We start from the raw sequence: 3,866 nt of genomic DNA on the forward strand, positions 1-3,866 counted from the left end.
ATAACATGTGCACCACATATGACAGCAAACATGGGTTGATAAGAAGCCCCTGGAATGTCACAGCAATGTTTCATGGTCGCCCAGAAGTATGTTCGACTTCCCCTGTTAGCTGTATGAAAAACAATAGACAGAAACACCTTACACAGCAGCTAGACAGAGCCACAGACAGCTAGGAACAGCCGCAGATAGCTAGACAGAGCCACAGACTGCTAAAAATAACCATATAAAGCTAGACAAAGTCGCAGATAGCAAGACAGAACCACAGACCGCTAAACAGAACCATATAAAGCTAGACAAAGTTGCAGAAAGCTAGACCATCTGCTATAGCTAGACAGAGCAACAAACAGGTATATATTGTTCTGTATACATAGCTATGTACAGCCGCAGACAGCAAAAAGAGCCACAAACAGATGGATTGACCCATGGATAATGAGCTAGACAGAACCACAGACAGCTAGACAGACACGCTTATAAACCTAGAACATGATGCTTCTCATTGTAGCTACATTTGACATGTTTTTGGGTTTCGGATTGCTGTATCCACTGTTATGGTTAGCAAAGCATTAACTCTTGTCAGTTTAAATATGAAGGTGAACTGTATTCACCATATTTCTTAGACAATATCCATACACTAAACGGATATAATTTGGTTGCATAAATTAGAAAAGGCTAAATATCACTTTGGTTGAACACTTTAGCGTTAGTCCGTTTCAAAGCTCAGTGAGCTCTACATACTTTCACAGATGAACAACAGAACCATCTGAATAGAATCAGGAAAAGAAGAGAGGAGTGAAGCAGGAAGCTTTTGTATTCAAAGTTTTCAGCTGTGAGATTAAAAATTTCCAGTTGGAAAATACCACTAGGAACCGTTCCTCAGAGCGTAGACATCCTTTTTATCCAAATCCAGTCACGCAGGCCTGTAGGAGCATCCTACTCCTCCTCTTCTGCTCTCCAAGACATTAGTCTTGCAAACTCTAATACGCTGGAATACAATGAGTAAAGATGGTTCTATGTTTTGTGTTTAGACGCTGCTGGAAATCATCTGGTCAAGGTTGTGCAGAGCCAGGAAATAATACGATCAGACTCCTTTCTCTGTCGCCTAGCAAACTTTAGACAAAAGCTATAGCTCTGCTCTCAGTACCCGGGAAGTTGGAATAAAGCACTTGACAAAGCAACATTCCCTGACTGCTACGTAATATACGTATATGTCTTCTATCATTTAACCTCTAAAAACATCACCCACAGATAACCATGTTCACCTGCTAACTTCAGCTGCCAACCAGATCGGCCAGACTACAGTTTGTCTTGGCATGGAATAATAAATACTTTTTTTCCCCCATTATGTACCCCCATATTGTAAAGTTCTCTTTGTCCACAATTGGCAAGTCTCTAAAGATTGTCTCATGCTGTTCTTGAGACAGCAAATGAAAGACAATGGGCAGTAAGTGAGCCATTGTTGCTAGTTTGTTTCCTGTTGATAAAGAAAGTGGTTATATGAAACCCTATTAATAAGGATACATATTCGCCAAGTCTTGGCTACTAACAGTTTTCTCAAGGACATCTGGATCCCAGCACAATAAAAATCATTCAATATCCCTGCGTGATTGCACTTGGCAACAGCTGCGCTGCATATGGTTGGGTCACCTGCATAGGAACTGGGCTATACTAACACTGTAACAGGCTCACTACATAATTACATTGCAAAAGACACTGTAAACATGGGCAGAACGACTCAAAGAAACCAGAAGACCAATCTGTCCTGTGTATAATAAAACATGGCCCAAACAATTGAGAAAAACACCTAAAGGGAGAAATCTAGTTCAAGAGCCTGTATTTTACTGTTTAATGCACCAGGAAGTAGGCATCTAATTTGAAAGGGGCAGGGTGGAAAGAGTTAATGGAAATAGCTGGACAGAGAGAGAGAGAGAAAGAGAGCAAAAGAAAGACAGAGTAAAAGTGAGAGAGAAAGAAGAGGGTTAAAGAGCGAGAGAGAGTCTGAGGGGCAGATATTACCTTACTCCCTATATACTGTCGGGGAACTACTTACTACACCCTATTACCTTTATAGGGCACTACTTTTGACAAGGAGTTGTGCACAAAATATGGAGTAAGGTGCCATTTGTGCGTCAGGCCCCTGAGAGGTGCCTATAGCCAGGTTATAGCCTGGTGGAGGGGAAGTCAGTCTGTCTTCTCCAGCTCACTGAGCAACTTCATTTGGTCTGATGAGTTCACGCCAGGGTCGGGCACTCTCTGACATCAGACCATTACCAGTCTTCATATCTGACAACATAACCACAGGAATTAAACTGCAGCCTCGGAGACACACAGCAATTATAATAAACCATACGACGAGCTCTGCTTTTGTTTCGTCTCTGTGTGGACCTGATCAAACACAGAAAAGGACATTATGGTGGAGATCTTTACAGACAGGCTGCAATGTAAAGATGGTTGCTGACACTTCATATCCTCTGTGAAGTTCCAAGTTTTCCACAATTGCATGCAACCAAAGCAAGCAGGTGAAAAGCCTGTCAATTTTCACAAACACATGAAAATAAACAGTATATAACAGAATTATTTAAGATTGCTTTTGTGTTTTTCCTTCCTTTAAGATAAAGACAAAATGTCTTCAACGTAATGCACTGGTTATAAAAGAGAAAATGTCTTTATTTAAGGCCAAAGTTAAGCACTTTCTAAAACATACACGATAATCACGATAATGTATTTTAATCCATTGCCTGCAGTTGAAACTTTATGTCGTATTATGTACTTGATTTATAGTTGATAAAATATTTGTTTGCCCTCAGTCGACAAACCCTATCCCATAATTCTAACCCAAAAACAAGTTTTAAGAAATTCATGCCAATTTATTCTAATTGAAATATCTCATATACACTCACCTAAAGGATTATTAGGAACACCTGTTCAATTTCTCATTAATGCAATTATCTAATCAACCAATCACATGGCAGTTGCTTCAATGCATTTAGGGGTGTGGTCCTGGTCAAGACAATCTCCTGAACTCCAAACTGAATGTCAGAATGGGAAAGAAAGGTGATTTAAGCAATTTTGAGCGTGGCATGGTTGTTGGTGCCAGACGGGCCGAGTATTTCACAATGTGCTCAGTTACTGGGATTTTCACGCGCAACCATTTCTAGGGTTTACAAAGAATGGTGTGAAAAGGGAAAACATCCAGTATGCGGCAGTCCTGTGGGCGAAAATGCCTTGTTGATGCTAGACGTCAGAGGAGAATGGGCCGACTGATTCAAGCTGATAGAAGAGCAACTTTGACTGAAATAACCACTCGTTACAACCCAGGTATGCAGCAAAGCATTTGTGAAGCCACAACATGCACAACCTTGAGGCGGATGGGCTACAACAACAGAAGACCCCACCGGGTACCACTCATCTCCCCTACAAATAGGACAAAGAGGCTACAATTTGCACGAGCTCACCAAAATTGGACAGTTGAAGACTGGAAGAATGTTGCCTGGTCTGATGAGTCTCGATTTCTGTTGAGACATTCAGATGGTAGAGTCAGAATTTGGCGTAAACAAAATGAGAACATGGATCCATCATGCCTTGTTACCACTGTGCAGGCTGCTGGTGGTGGTGTAATGGTGTGGGGGATGTTTTCTTGGCACACTTTAGGCCACTTAGTGCCAATTGGGCATCGTTTAAATGCCACGGCCTACCTGAGCATTGTTTCTGACCATGTCCATCCCTTTATAACCACCATGTACCCATCCTCTGATGGCTACTTCCAGCAGGATAATGCACCATGTCACAAAGCTCGAATCATTTCAAATTGGTTTCTTGAACATGACAATGAGTTCACTGTACTGAAATGGCCCCCACAGTCACCAGAT

This window comes from Esox lucius, chromosome 16 (genome assembly GCF_011004845.1).
Source record: "Esox lucius isolate fEsoLuc1 chromosome 16, fEsoLuc1.pri, whole genome shotgun sequence".
NCBI lineage: Eukaryota > Metazoa > Chordata > Actinopteri > Esociformes > Esocidae > Esox > Esox lucius.